A 15,685-nucleotide genomic window follows, 5' to 3' on the forward strand; every position below is an offset into this window, starting at 1 on the left:
CACGGCTGTGGCGAGTGTCCTCACCTGTCTTTCAAGCGCAGTCGTAGGGGCTTCTTCCTCTTGAACGTCGTTAGTGGTCGCCATTGAGCGAGTGAGTACCATGTAACTCTTTTGTCTAGGAAGCGATAATGTGCTATGTTTCCCACAGACAGCGCCAACTGATGATGCCGAAAATAATACCACTAGTGAGTCACACGTTCCTCGCACGTCACAAATGGCACCTGCACAACGAAAAATGAAGAACCTAGCAGAGAGTACCGGTGTGGTACCGGCCAAACACCCTCCGAAGGTTAAGTCAGAACTATTCTCACTGCTCTAGAGTGCTAGAGAGGGTAAATTATGCGTACCTTGGGTTGTGAGGGTGCTTGGGTTTTTATAGTAGCGAGGGTTGCCCCTCTTTTCCTTGGAGTAGAAGTCTTTTCCTTGGAGTAGAAGTCTTTTCCTTATAGGAGTCCTCTTGAGCGTATTTTATGGGATCTTTTCCTTATAAGGATCCCTTGAATATTATCTAGCGTGGGAAGCAAGACAATTCCTTATACGTAACGTGGGTAGCAAGTAAACTTATGCTCGGTCCGTCAGCTTCAATTTACTTCCTTCAGCTTTTTTGGGCGTCGGTCTAGTAGTGCCGTCAGCCTTGGAGCCAGCTGACCTTATGACCGTAAGCTATAACACCTTCGTCTGCTATGTCCGAAGGATTGCACTAAACCTGTCAGCTTTATGTTCCGCGTGGCTAGGCTCATCTTTTATCCTCATCATTACCTATGGTGGTGAAATCACCTAGTCGCATGTTACTTACCGATGTGTCTGGTGATGCTTTCATTATGCAGTTTTCTTATTTATCTTCCTCTGGAAGTTCTCTTGTGTCATCTGATGTATGCTTTATGAACGCTTCAGGTCACATTACCTATGATGCTTGGTAGTAATGTGTGCTTTATGAAACAGTTTGGGTTACTATGATCCCTTGTAGTTCTTTAACAGTCTTATTTTCATGTCAATTTGGATCTCTTAATATGGTTTACTGCTTTACAAAGATTTTGCATCCCCAGTCCTAGCTAAAACACAAGGCATAGCAAATTGAAGAAAAATACTATATATATCGAAGTTGTTAGAATGTCCGTTAAATGATTAAATTCATTATTTTCTAACCATTTATGATTTTGGAATGGCAAAATGCACCCATTGGCCTAAAGATAACTGTGAACCTATTAGGCTTTTTTGTTTTCTTTTATATTATAATTTAGTTGTTAAATTGGGCATAATGATCCATGTTTATTCCCAAATGGCAGGACCCATTCTGTTATTTATTCTCATCTCAGCTAATGAAAAGATTTAGCAGAAATTTGTAATGTGAAGCTTTTTGAGATAAGAAAAAACTTAGGTACAATTTTTTAAGTGTTTTACTTAAGGTTTTTTAATTAAATTTAATCATATAGTTGTAATGGCCATTGAGTCATATAATTGAATTTACCTGTCTATGAGCAAAAGTATCGTCTAATACTATCATATGGTTGAATTTAATTGGTGAAAAAATTAATGCTTAAAAAATTATATCTAAGTTTTGTCCCAAGAAATAATTAATGCTTAAGAAATTATATTTAAGTTTTGTCCCTTTACTGTCGTCTTTTTATTTTTATTTTTATTTATTTTTATTTAATAGAGAGTTCAAATATAGAGATGTATTACAAATAGTTTTACTGGTTTTTTTCCCCCCCTATAATTGAGGGTTTGTAGATTAATTGGCACATTTTCATGTACAAAATGCTTAGGGGTCTAGGGTTGAAAGGGTTCAAGATGTGGGGCTAGCAGCATATTTTAATTATCTAAAAAAAAATTGTAATATGGTCTGTTATAAGTTGCATTTGTAGCAAGGAATCTATCTATAGGAAAATACCATAGAAGATCAAAAAATGGCTTCAGCTTGTACAAAGTACAAACTAGAGTAATTTTCTGTGCTTCATATCCCAACTGAACGTGGAATATGATCTGATTTGGGTGATGGTCTCTCTTGAACAAGTTTTTGAGTTTAAGGAATCATCAAACTTAGCTTGTGCATTCATGAGTTGTTTTTTTTTTTTTTTTTTGAAACTGGAATCAAACTTTCAATTAAATCAAGGAAGCATCAGTGTTTACATACTCAACAGCAACTGATGGAACCTCTTCCATCCAAAATAAATCAACATTAACATTTTGGGCATACCTAGCAAGCACATGTGCTACCCTATTACCATTTCTCTTAATGCAACTCACAGAAGCCCATTCCAAAGCTCCTATCAGATGTCGGATGTCTCCAACAACATGTCCAATAGCTGACTGGTTATCTGTACTTGAAGCAATCCACCTTGTAGCATTGACACTGTCCCCTTCCACTATAAGCATCGTGAAACCAGCATCAATGGCGAATTCTAGCGCTTTACGACATGCGAGTAGTTCAGCCATATCACTTCCCTGGACTGCCGGGCCCTTAACTGTCATCGCAACCATAACTTCTCTAGTAGAGTTTCTGATCACAGCACCGAACCCAGAACTAGCAGAATCCTCAAACATCGCTGCATCATAGTTGAGCTTGTACACAGCCTGTGGTGGGGGTATCCAGCGCGTTCCATCATTCTGCAATACCTGCTGAGTCGCACCTACCGCCACATCTGCATGTAAACTGACCTGTGACTGCTGGAACTCCTCAAGCAACTCAGTTGCATGCCTATTCAAGCAGCCCAATTCCATTAATTTGCCTCCATGCATTACTCTGTTCCGCTGGTTCCAAATCAGCCATGCCTGCACTAACCACAGCTCCACCTTTGTTTTGTCCAGCCGATCCAGCATATACTCCAATAGAGCTACAAAATCAATTTGGCCCGTCCCACACTTCTGCAAAGCCCTTACACTACCATGCCAAACATCCTGCGCTACTATGCATTCTCATAAAGCATGAATAGTTGATTCTTGGAATAAGGCACATAACGGACACACATCATCCAACAAAATCCGTTTCTTCTTGAGGTTCCTTCTAGTAGGGAGAATATCATGACACGCCCTCCACCCAAACACCTTTATCTTGTTGGGGATCTGTAGCTTCCATATAGCAGCCCACACCCTACTACCTCCACTACCTGATGATGATTCAGCCCAATCCACCTTCTTTAACTGAGCTCTTGCAACCTTGTAAGCTGACTTCACTGTGAAAATGCCATCCTTATTATGCTTCCAATAAACAGAGTCAGAGACTTGCCTTCGACTTAGAGGTATATTACATATAGCTTCCCCCTCTTCCCGATTGAAGTGAGCCATAATAACTTCTCGTCGCCATACATGGGGGTCTTGGTTAATCAAACTGGACACCCATACTTCCTATTCATCATCCCTCACCAACAAAAAAGGCTTATTAGTAGGGTACTCTGGAATCCACCTATCCCGATAGACATTAATAGAAAGTCCATCACCCACTCGCCAACAATGTCCCAATCTTAAAATAGGTAAGGCCGCCACTAAACTCCTCCACACAAACGAACTGTTAGGTGACTTTGTAGCCTCAAGTACTGAAGTCCTAGGGAAGTACCTTGCTTTAAAGCATTGATAGACAAGAGAATTTGTATCTTTTAATAGTCTCCACCCTTGCTTGGCCAACATGGCTAAATTAAATGCTCTAAGGTCCCGAAATCCCATTCCACCATCCTTCTTTGACAAAGTCAGTTTATCCCAACTTTTCCAATGAATTTTCCTTTCATTCCCTATTTGGCCCTACCAAAACCTAGCACTTAAGCCATCCAACTCCTCACATAATTTCAATGGGAGCTGAAAAACACTCATTGTATACGTTGGAATAGACTGAGCAACTGCCTTGATGAGAACTTCTTTCCCAGCTCTAGAGAGCATCATCCCCTTCCACCCCTGTAGTTTTTTCCATACCCTATCTTTAATGAAAGATAAAGTATGGTATTTTGCCCTTCCAACTAGAGTAGGCAAACCCAAATATGATTCGAACCGGGACACTTCCTTCACTCCCAAAATCCCCAAAGCCTTCTGCTTCTGGCTAACAGTGGTGTTATTACTGAAATACACTGAAGACTTTTCCAAATTTATGCATTGTCCAGAGGCTTTAGCATAAACTTGAAGGATCTCAACTATAGTATTAATCTCCACTGATGCAACCCTGCCAAAAATCAATGAATCATCTGCAAAGGGAAGATTAGTAATCTTTGGTGCATTTCTACAGATAGATACCCCATGCAAAGTCTCTCCAATCTCTGCTCTGTCCAATAGCGAAGTAAACCCTTCAGTGCATAACAGAAATAAATATGGTGAGAGAGGATCACCCTGACGAATTCCCCTAGAAGGCAAAACATTACCAAATGGTCTCTCATTTACAAGAACAGAGAATGAAGTCGTTGTGACATAACTCATTACTCTTTCTATCCATGTTTCAGGAAAACCCAACCGCTGCATAACCCCCTGAAGGAAAGGCCACTCCACCTTATCATATGCTTTACTAACATCCAGTTTCAACGCCATATACCCTTTCTTCCCTTTCTTCCTGCAGTGCATAGTGTGTAGTGTTTCATATGCTAGCAACACATTATCAGTAATAAGACGCCTAGGGACAAAAGCACTCTGAGTGGGAGATATGATATTAGGTAACACTTGCTTCAGTCTATTGGCCAATACTTTAGAAATTATTTTGTAAATCACATTACAAAGACTTATGGGCCTAAAATCAGACATTTTCTCAGGGTTCTTCACTTTAGGGATCAGCACAATGTAAGTATGATTAATATCAGGCAACATATGACCATTATTCAGAAAATCCAACACAGCATCAACTATAGTATCACCCACAACATGCCAAAATCTTTGGTAAAATAAAGCGTTCATACCATCAGGTCCAAGTGCCTTTGTTGGTCTCATTTGGAACAACGCCATCTTAACTTCTTCAGCACTAAACTCACTAGACAGGGTATCATACATCTCCGGTGTCACCTTCCTTGGGACTGCATTGAGACATTCCTCCATTTGATCACAATTACCTGCACAAAACAAATTGTCAAAATAACCAGTAGCCACATTAGCTATCTCCTTCATCTCCTCCACCTAATGCCCTTGTTCACTTCGAATCCCCTTAATATAATTCTGTCTGCTTCTCTGGGAGGCTTTAGAGTGAAAGTATTTAGTGTTTTTATCTCCATGTTTAAGCCACGGGATCCCAGACCGTTGTGCCCAGTAAATTTCCTGCTTCAATAGCAAGTCATCCAATTGTTTGCTAACACTCAAGTATTTGGCCTTTGATTCTTCAATCACCACTTCAGCACTATTTAATACCTCCAGCCGGTTTTGAAGAGTTTTAATGGCTACTTCATTCGGCTCTGACTTTGAAGACCCCCAAGCTTGCAATTCCTCACCACAGAACTTAATCTTCTCCTTTATTGAAGTTAAACCCCTTTTTGAATTTTTGTTGAAACCTCTGAACACTCTTCACATGCACCAGAATTGACAAATGATCCGAAGCATAGGGTGGAAGATGAGAAACTGTAGTTATCAGGAATTTTTCCCGCCACTCCATAGTTGCCACAACCCTATCAAGTCTTAATTTGGTATTAGCTTCACTAGGCCTCTTATTAGACCACGTGTAGGTATACCCTCTGTATCCCAAATCCTCCAAAGTACAGGAATCTAACACATTTCTGAAAGCATTAATCTCTGCTGAAGTAGGTGGCCTTAAACTTAATTTCTTTGCACTATTTAGAATTGCATTGAAATCTCCTGCACAAGGCCATGCACCATTAACAAAACTCCTTAGATGTTCCAGCAGTTGCCAAGACTTTTCTTTATGTTGAGCCTTAGGCCAGCCATAAAATCCAGTAAAAAACCAGACAAACCCATCCTCTTCAATGACCTTCATCAGAATGTGATTAGGCGAATAATTAATCAGCTCCATCCCGACCTCCTTCTTCCATAATAAAGCCAAACCACCCCTTGCATTTGGCTGTTTAACTATAATTTTATTCTGAAATTGCAAATCTCCATACAAATTATCAAATCCTTCTTTATCCAGATGTGTTTTCATAAGAAAACACACATTGGGAGCTTGGTCCCTCATAAGTTTGTGAAGACTTCGACCTGTCCAAGGGTTCCCAAGCCCTTGGCAGTTCCAGCATAACAACCTCATTGCTCCCGGCAAGGGTGGTCATCCACCCCCGCCGATCTCTCAAACACAGAAGCTTCCTCATTCTCTAATTTCCCCCTCTTAGTTCTTCCCTCATCTCCCTTAATATTCTAGTTCCCATCAAAGTTTGCTGGAAGTGGCCTTTTGCCATTAGACGGCAACAACACCTTTTGCAAACCCCCAAGCCCAAAATCCATCCTGTGAAATCTAGTCCAAGATGACTTGGGCTTTAAAGCATTCGGCCCATCTGATTGTTTTTCTAAACCAGCTTCAACACCACTTAAGCCCATCACGTTACTCTCACGTGCCTTGCCCTCCAGCCCACTAGGTAAGCCATCCACCTTTTGTGTCGAGTTTTCCTTCAGCTCAGGTACTGTTTGTGCACGTCAGTAGTACCACTCACCACGTAATTTGCATGGGTGTGATTACGTTCCTGAACATGTGGCGTGATTCCTAAAAATTCGGACTGTCCTTCATCATCGTTTCTAGGGTTTCTACACTGTCTATCTACCGCCGCCACAGCTCTACTCTGTTGCAATGGCACTTCACACTTGATCGGACCCCCCTTAGACCTGAACAAACTAGCACCAGATGTTTCACCACCCCCCTCTGGACCGTATTCAGCCCCCCTGTCTTTCTTTCAAACGGACCACCTCTTGCTCGGCCTCCCATGGCTTTAAGGAAGTCTCCATATTGGTAGTCCGCAAAGTATTCAGCACAATTCTTTACATCATGGCCAAGCATGCCACAATAATGGCAAAACAACGGCAACCGTTTGTATTTAAACTTCACCCAGTGTTTTTCTCCATTAGACCCTACAATAAAGCTTCCTCTGTGAATGGGCTTTGAGATAGGTAACACCATTCTAACCCTCATGAAATAGTGCAACTTGTCTTGCCCTCTTCTCTACTCAACTTCCTCAACAGCCCCAAGTCTACTCCCCACCTCCTTAGCAACCTGTGATGTAAACATGTCTAGCGGCACCCCCCAGATCTGAACCCAGAGAGATGCCGTCTCCATGCTTATATTCTCAACAGTCATATCTCTCCTCCAACACTTAAGCAATAATAATTGATTATCAAAAATCCACGGGCCACTTCTTAAGACTTTATTCAGATCAAATTCAGATGTGAATTTAAACTAAAAAAGATTTGGCCCTACCTCTGTGATACGTAGACTGTCCTCTAATCCCCAAGCCCGTCTCATAGTATTCTTTGCGGCTTGCTTATTAAAAGATTCGCACATCAAAAACTTACCCATCAAACTGAGAGTGTAGTCCTCAATGGCTTCCAAACGTCCTTCATCAGAGATGGAAATCACCTCCTCCTCTTCCGTAGTCAACTTCATGTTCTCCATACTATTAACGACATCATCAACCATGGTAAAATAATATCACTCACACTAAAGATTGAAAAAGCAAAGATGCCCTAGACCTAAGTCAAGGGAGGGAGAAAACTTGTATACACGAGAGAGAGAAAGCTCCACAGGGGAGAGTCCCCACCTTTCTTTCTTAATTAGTCCATGCGTTGTTTATTTGTCATTATCAGAATGAAAAGATTTTTGAGATACTTTCCTTACAAAAGAATCTATCCATAATGATGTAGAATACTTATATCAAGAGACGTATGCAACGTATGCATATTTTGCAATAGATGCTACCACATGATCCCGTTTGGTCATGTGATTTCACATAGAAAACAAGTGATTTTTTTTTTTTTTTTTAAAGAGACAAAGTTTAGCTCCTCAAATCCACCATATGACAAATTTTTTGTTTTACATTTTTCTTTTTTAGAAGACACTGTATGGAAATTCAATCAAGATTATCCATGCATATTTTTTGTAACATGAGTCATGTGATTTACTTAAATAATTTGATCTTGTTAGTTTTATGAATCTCTATGTAATGAGTTGGACAAAAATTCCTACAAACCTATTTAAATGGAACTCTATACACTTTTTTTTAAAATTATTATTATTAATATATTTTATACTAAACCTGCTAAACTATCGAAACACATGACCAACCCCCAATTTTCAAAATATGTTAAACTTAACCTCCTATCACTTGTTTTACCATTAAGTTAGATGAAATTTTTAGTCATTAAAACCAATTTACCTTTGTTGGTTATTTTGGTTTTTAATGGGGGGTAAATTGGATTTTCAATACAAAATTCCGTCATACTTAATACTAAAATTGATGGTAAAGGAACATTGAAACATGGTTACAATTTTGGGGAAGGGGGGTCAATTGTGCATTTTGATAGTTCAAAGACTTTAGTGTTTTCGGTGTGAAAGATTAAGATGAAAAAGTATAATTTGCCCCAATAACTATCCTAAATTTTTTTTGAACTATCCTAAGTTCCTAATTTAATAATTTTACTAACTTAGCCGAGAGTTTTGTAAGTCAACTAGTTGACACTTTCTAATATTTTTAATAGAGAACTCCATAATTCAAATTGTCTTGTCCAATGTATACCAATTTAATTTAATTTAGGGTAAATTCCACTAACATATCCTGAGATTTTAGTTAATACCAACCGGGTCGAAAACTTTTCAAAATTAACTAATTTGGTTCCTAAAACCAACTTAATCCCTAAACAATTAGAAGTTTTTTTTTTTTTTTTTCAACTATTTTAGGGACCAAATTATTTAGTTTTAAAAAGTTTTAAACCTGGTTAACATTAGCTCAAACCTTAGTGAATATAAATAAAATTTACCCTTTAATTTAATTATTTAATAAAAATAATATATCCTTTTATTTATTTATTATTTTACTATTACATTACTTCACCGTTCTCCCCCTTTCTTTAAAATTAAAAAGAAAAAGTTGAAACCAAGAAAAAGAAGGTTGAGATCGAGAAAAAGTCTCCAGGAGAGCTTATCAAAAAAAAAAAAAAAAAAAAAAAAAAAAAGTCTCCAGGAGAAATACACTGATTATCCTAAAATTTCTATATTATATAAAAAAAAAAAAAAAAAAATTCACACCGAGTCACATTCAAAAACATCTCAAACTCAAAACTCAAAAACGTACTAACGGTAAACGGAGTCGACTCAGCCGGCTAACTCTCGAAAGGTACTCTTCTTCACCTTCCATTTCCTCTTTCGTTTCCAATTTAAAATCGAAATAAAAAATTTATTATTTCCAATAATTAACTCTGCGATCGAATCAGAATCAGATCCCACATTTTTTCTTGAAAGGGGATGAGTGAGAGCGAAACGAAGAGTGGTGGATCCGATGCGACGCGAATATCGGACGCAGAGAAATGGCTAGCTGCTCGATTCGGCGATGCCGGCAAAGAAGTCCCCGATTCGAGTACACTCCCAGAAGTGTCTCTTATTTACACAGTCTCATCACCATCTCCGAAGCCAAAGAAAAATCCGCCGATATTGTCGCCAAAGATTTTCGCCGAAAAGCCGCCGAATATCGCTCTCAGGATCAACCTCTCTCCCTCTCTCTTTTGGCATTGATGCTTAGAATAGTGAATTATCATCTTAGTCCGCTAAGTTTAAATTTTGTCATTTGAGCTGTTAACTTTGAAAATTTGCTTTTTTTTTGGTTGTTGCTAGTTGCTACTAATAATTATATCTTTTGATAAACGCTATGCAAATAAGCTACTGGGAATTACAGGGTACCCAAATGGATGCTCCGTTTGGAAGCGGCTTATTGATTTTGCTGTTTTGTAGATAAAAGATAAAAGTTAAATAAAATAAGTAGGTATCTTGCTTGGGATTTGCAAATAGTAGGTAAAATAAGCTATAAGCTTACTTATAAGTGTATCCCAAACGGGCATTAGTTTATCCGTTCATTGCCATTTGACAAACATTGTTAACTCTTTTAAGATGACATCGTTTTGGATCATTTTTCAATATTACAAACTGAAAAGACGTCATTTTAGGAGGAGAAGTTAACGAGATTTTTCAGAGGGCAAGAGAAGGAATGACTAAATGACAATGTTGACAAGGTTAATAGACCAAAAATGACAAGATTCAAACCTAGTGGACTAAAATGACAATTTGCCAAACTTATAGGGTGTAAATTGTAATTTTGCCTAAGATTTAATACTTGGAGTAGCAGTTTTTCTTGTTTTTTTTTTTACTTGGATTTCTAGTCCCATAAAGCTGTTGTTTTGTTAATATGGTTGTAGCTGCTAGGATCAGGGAGATATTGGAGAGTGTGGGGTTGGCGCAGGAGAGTTTGCCATCGAATGTGGTTGGGTCCGCCCAAGTTCTTGCAAATGTGTCTAATTTGTTGAATATAAGAGACACTGAACTAAGTAGGTGGGTTTTCTTTGTTGTTTTTCTGTAAGTTTTGTTGTCCTTTAATCTCTGCATTTATTTTTTGGGGATTAACTAGGAGAAGTGTGTTTTTATAGCTTTCTTGTAGCAATGGGGGATATTTCTTTGAGGAAGACTGGTGTGGAGGAAAAGAGGGCTAAAGTACAAAAGGAGTCCAAAATTGTTCTTGATTTTACTCGAAAGGCAATATCTAGGCTAACTTATTTGAAAAGGTAAAATTTTAATGGAGATACATATTTATATGTTTTCTTTAAAAGCATTGCAAGTACTGTTCTTATATTGTTAAATTTTATGTGATATTTCGAAAAATAGTTTCACTTTATGAAAGTGATGTTGATTTTCTGTTTTATTTTTAAAAACCATTTTTTTTAGAACGCTGGCACAGCTAGAAGATGATGTAGCTCCATGTGAGGCTCAAATGGAAAATTGGAAGACAAACTTGCAAGTTATGGCTGGGAAGGAGTGGCAATACCTGCAACAGTGTGCCAACTACAAGGTATTTAAGTATTATAAATTTAATACTTTGTTTTCAGTATTGGTCACTGATCATGAAAAAAAAGGGTAAAATACTATTTTGGTCCCTAAACTTTATCAAAAGTTTGTTTTTCATCCCTAAACTTTAAGAATTTCTTTTTTTGTCCCTAAACTATTGAAAAATTCATCTTTCGTCCTTTAACTATTGAAAATGTTTTATACATGTCCTTAAACGTTACCAAAAGTTTGTTTTTCATCCCTAAACTGTTAAAAAAGTTCTTTTTTGATCCCTATTTTTGTCTCTAAATTATTGAAAAAACTCTTTACAAAGTTTAGGGATGAAAAAAGAACTTTTTAAAGTTTAGGGACCAAAAACAAACTTTTTGTAAAGTTTAAGGACCAAAATAGTATTTTACCCAAAAACAAATGTTGGTCACTATCTAGGGGACATTAAGTTTCATAATTAATGACAAAAATTGTGAGTCCTTCGGTGGTATGATGCATTTTTAAGAGGTGAAGTTTCATGCGAAGCCTATGTGGATTGAGTAATATCAACAGAAATTCAAGTGGTCCAAAACTAGTATGAAATGTGAAGGTAAAATAACTTAAGGCACCAACTGAGTGCAGATTTAACTTCAGATTTTTTGTTTTTGTTTTTGTTTTTTAAAATTTATTGATGAAACTGAATGTAATTGCATGGTCAGTGAGTTGTTAAACTATCTGTATAGGGTTGTGATGAGCCCATTGGTTTTTGGATTCAAACTGTGTGCGTTCTCTAACTCTCCACATGATTGGTTGGATGATATTGTAGAACTAAATTTGTTGTAAAAACTAGCTATAATAATGAGTTCCTATTAAGCTTAGCCAGCCCTCTACTACTCCTAGCTGCCTCATGCTCTTTGACAGTGTTTTGTTCTTAGGCTGATGTATTATGTCTATGTGGATGATTCTGAAATGGCATAGGACTCTTTTCAATATTTGTAGAGGTACTCTTGTTTGCAGACATTTGGGATGCAAAAATGGGGAGCCATTACACTTATACTCGGGCCTCAGTTAAAAAGCAAGGTTATATGTGAAACATACTTCATCAACGACAACAGCCTTATTTATGAAAAAAAAAAAATTTAACATAAAAAAAAAAGCGGAATAGGAGTTAGCCTTTTGTGATGTGTTGGTTACAAATTTATGAGTCCAAAGAAAGGAGTCTGACAGTTAGAAGTAGGCATATTTAAAAATTAGGTGAATATGTTGTGTGTGAATGTTGGATTTAGTGGTGGAATTCCTTCATGTTTTGAAATCCAATATCCCTTCTACTGAGAATGGGGATCACATGGGATGGATGTTGAAGAAGAATAGGGAATTTGATATCCGTTCGTATTATAATGAGTTGTGAGGTCCTTTCTCCATTGTATTTCCTTGGAAAGGTATTTGGAGAGTTAAGGCCCCTCAACAAGTTTCTCCATCGTGTTTTGTTTGGACCACAGCTTGGGATAAGATACTCACGGTTACAATTTGAGAAGTAGGGTTATCGCTTTTGTGGACTGGTGTGTCATGTGCCATTGTTGTGGGGAGACTGTGGATCATTTACTGCTTCATTGTGAGAAGGCTCATCAATTGTGGTGTTTTGTCTTTAGATCTTTTGGTGTTTCGTGGGTCTTACCAAGTATGGTATCAGATATTCTTTTTGGTTGGGGAAGCACTCGTTAGACATTTGGAATTTAGTTCCGTTGTATTTGATGTGGTGTGTATAGAGGGAACATAATAGGTGGACGTTTGAGGATGTGGAGACTTTGGAAGACTAGCTGCTTGCTTCTTTTAGTAGTTCTTTGTTTGATTGGTCTCAGGTTTAGGGACTCGAGTCTAGTGATTCCTTCCCTTGGTTCATTAGTTCTCTTTTCTCTGGTATTTTCTTTTCTTTTCTTTTCTTTTCTCTTCTTTCCTCTTTTCTTCTTTGTACATTTTGCCTCCTTTGTGCTCTTTTTTATGTGCCCTTTTTGCATAAAGTAGCTTAATTAATACAATCTTTTCTTACTTATCAGAAAAGAAAGAAAGCTTGTTCTAGGTCCAACTTTCTTTCTCTTGATCACATTGTTCCCTGATTTAGAAGCAAAAATACTTGATATTGACATTATTTATGCCTATTTGGAAATTGTGTTGACTCTTTTTAGTATTTGGTTGAATTGAAGAATGCTGACTCACTGTGGAACTGTGAATGAAGGTTATGCCGGTGATCTCTATTGCAATATCTAGGCGGAGATGGATTTTAGGTATATTCTTAATAGCATTGGTAAGTGAATCTATAAAGATTTTAGAAGGGATTCAAGAAACTTCATACAAGTCAGCCACTTCATGTCTGGAGAAGTTCTAGTTGAGTTGTGGGAGTACTTATTAATTATTATGCAACGTTACAGCATTGTTTCATAGTATTAAAAGGAGTCCATGGCTTCTAACTGCTATTGGCAGTAGTTTATTTAGAAGCAGGTTTGAGGATAAACTGCTTAGCCTGTCAAGGGTAAAAGCCCTTAGATTATCCGATAACTGGTTCTGGTGGGTGGGGTTAGTTGCCCGTAGGAGTTTGATTAACAGTGAGGATTGTTGTACAGTATGCTCTGCGACGTGCAACTAATCTAAGTGAAATTCTCCTATGTCATAAAAAAAAAAAAAAAACAAATGAATGTAGAGGCTAAGACATTGATCAGAGCTCAGTTAGGGTTAGGGTAGTTTGGTGTTTCAAGTGGGTTCTTGAGGTGAAAAGTGTTAAGGGTATGTGTGTGGAACTTCTAGTATTTTGGTTACGTCATGGGTTCCATGAGAGTTTCAGTGGAAATGGGCTTAGGTGACTACTTCAAGGGAGTTGCAACCTCCATAAGAAATTGAGAGGAGAAAGAATGAGCAAGACTTAGATAGAATGAGACTTAAGCAAGAAACAATGCATCAATTTTATTATTCTTCATTATGACTAGTACATGATTACAATGCTCTATTTATATACTTTCATGCCCCATTCCCATTGGCTATTATATGCTTCATTCCATTTGGCTTATGCCAAACTAACTCATTAGACACGTGCTTGAATGAATTTCCACATGTCAATGGGTTATATATGCAATGTCTTGCTCCTAACTCACTATAAGTCTATAGCTCCTAGCCATTTAGACGTGCTAAATTTTCCCTAATCAATTACAACATGTGTTACAATTCCAAATCAAGTACATGGCTGTTATTAGAAGCTTCCTGTGTGCAAGGAGTTGGCATGAGCTAGAGTATTAAACTGTCAGCACTTGGATAACAACAAAATGCCGATCGGAAGCTTCTGCTGCCTATTAGAGCAAACTGTTTCCTGATCGGCAGTCCACCTTGGTTAGGTGTTTTCGATTATTTGTTTTGGCTTTGTTTGGGCTCCTAACAGACATGTTACCTCTATGTGAGTTCTTTGGGACATTAGGAGACAGTCACTGTTTTTGTTGATGACAATAAGTAGATTGGACTTCAAATGAACTTTCTCATCTGATATTTATTTTGAATTTGATTTATCTACATATTTTGAGGATGCTATTGTTTGGTTTAACCCATATTTTTCTTCTTTAAAGTCATTTTGTTTGTGACTCATGTTTAACACTTTTTGGGACAGTCTGTACTCAATCGTGTGGGCTATGCCCCAGAAATTAGCCATGGGATGCTGGTTGTAATGGATGAGCACGGGAAGGAGTTGGAGAAGAAAACGAAGCCCATACTTGAAACCTTGAGGAGCTACCAGGACTTGCCGCCGGTAAGTTTCTATTTCAGTAACAAAGAACAGTTGGCATGTGTTGGATTTCTTTTATTTTTGGAAAGATTGTGAAATTTTAATTTGTTTTTATTATGTCATACAGGATAAAGCTTAGGTTGCTTTGGCAATTGAGGACAAGAAAAGGCAGTATGCTGCTGCTGAGAAGTATCTTGAAGATGTACTGCATTCAGCTCTTTCCACTTCAGAGTAAATTCACTAAGGGATAGCTTTTGTTATTATTTAATTGTGGCTTATATCTGGACAATGGATGAGTATATTGTTGATCTGATGATTTCTACTGAAGGATGTTTGCTTGTTGAATTTACCCAATTGTCTTTGGCTTCTAACAATGAAATTTTCTTTATTATAGATTTAGTGGAAGAGAAAAACTGACGGAGACTACATTGTATCTATTATAAGTTATAACAAATTGTTGATATGTTCCTGAAGAATTTTGAACCATTTTTATTCATTAAAAAAAAAAAAACCCACCATTTTTGGCTTATTAAATTCGTACCATATCAAGTTTCCTTGAATTAACACTATTCATTTCAGTCAGGGCATGAAATCTGAATGCCTCACAAATGGTGCTATTTGATTAAAAGCCAGTACTTACTCAGTTAAGAGCTTTTTTGGTTTCACTGAAAACACTTCATTTTCAGGTTTCATTTCTTGTTTGCTGTGAGCCCCACCAGCTCAATGTTTGTATGGTTTTCATTTTAATTCTCAGGTCCGTTTGGATATAACTTATTTTATTGAAAACTGAAAACATTGTAGTAAAATAATTTTTAAATGTGTGAATAGTGCCGTGAGACTTATGAACAGTGCGTGAACAGTGCACTTTGTCTCCTGCATAGTGAATCCATGTGATGTTACTGTTCATACGCGTTGGGGAAAAAAAAAATGCAAAAAATGCAAACGTGAGCCCAAAAACATGAATCCAAACACTCACTCAGTCTTTGGAACCCATTACCCAAAAAAATGAGAATGAG

The 15,685-nt window shown here is 37.5% G+C and overlaps 3 pseudogenes; all 3 read left to right on the top strand.

Annotated features, from left to right (window-relative positions):
• Window positions 1–9,324: 9,324 nt before the first annotated feature.
• On the top strand, window positions 9,325–15,145 carry LOC126693493 (AUGMIN subunit 1-like; annotated as a pseudogene).
• The window catches only part of LOC126693492 (AUGMIN subunit 1-like), a 75,129-nt pseudogene continuing 70,075 nt past the window's right edge, over window positions 10,632–15,685 (top strand).
• Window positions 10,632–15,685, top strand: part of LOC126693491 (AUGMIN subunit 1-like) — a 33,665-nt pseudogene continuing 28,611 nt past the window's right edge.

This window comes from Quercus robur, chromosome 7, assembly GCF_932294415.1.
Source record: "Quercus robur chromosome 7, dhQueRobu3.1, whole genome shotgun sequence".
Classification (NCBI taxonomy): Eukaryota; Viridiplantae; Streptophyta; class Magnoliopsida; order Fagales; family Fagaceae; genus Quercus; species Quercus robur.